The 825-nt window shown below is 49.7% G+C and overlaps 1 protein-coding gene across 9 annotated transcripts in view; it reads left to right on the forward strand.

Annotated features, from left to right (window-relative positions):
* Positions 1–825, forward strand: part of VEGFA (vascular endothelial growth factor A) — a 23714-nt gene that overhangs the window by 11910 nt on the left and 10979 nt on the right. The window lies entirely within an intron of this gene.

Genomic DNA, 825 nt, shown 5'->3' on the forward strand with positions numbered 1-825 from the left:
ACAAACTGCAGTGGCAGGCAGGGAGGAGGGAGGACTTTTCTCCTCAAGGAGAAATGCCAGTAATCAGTCCCTGCCTTCCAGGCTGCATTTCCCCTCCCTGAGCCACTTGCTCTTTTAATAGGCGCTTGTGCTTTCTGACACTTCAGACTCCCAGAGAGAAGCTCCTCCCCACTTGTACCCATTGCCAGCAGCGCTGTGACACTGTCAGCTCTGTGTGACCTAGAATTAACTTTCAACAATTAACTGTAGGCCCTGAGCTCAAAGCCTTGCAGCTTTTTTTGTGGCAAAGCAACCTTTATGCCAGTTTGTCACAGGTTCAGGGCACTCCAGAAATGCTTACCAGAGACCATTTTTTCCATGAGGCAAGCAGTTTTTGCTTATCACACCGGGTTATCAACCTCACCATTGCAGGGCTGTGCACACACTATGGGCCTATCATTCTAATGCAGAACAGCACAGGCGATGCAGTCTCCCTCTGCCTACCGTGTCCTTCTGCTCCACTCATAACTTCCTCCTTAGAAAGCTGGAGAAGCTTAGGAAGGCTGTAGGGCCACCCTGCCTTTACTGTATATGGAACCATGCCAGAAGCAGGTCTGCTGGTGCATTTATCTGTCCTGTTTATCATGTCTTTAAATCTCTCTGACCCTTGACCAAGCAGCAAGAGGAATCTTTGGCCTCAGGTTGGGGGAGCATTGGGAAATTCCTGTGAAATCAGAGAGGGTCTCAGTGCTTGATGTTGGCTCCTTTTCAGTGCTCAAAGGAAGACAGGAAATAAAGGAAGGACTGCTTTCCCCCTCCTAGCTCCCCATTCTGCCTCATCTGGGT

This window comes from Alligator sinensis, unplaced genomic scaffold (assembly GCF_000455745.1).
Source record: "Alligator sinensis unplaced genomic scaffold, ASM45574v1 scaffold198_1, whole genome shotgun sequence".
NCBI lineage: Eukaryota > Metazoa > Chordata > Crocodylia > Alligatoridae > Alligator > Alligator sinensis.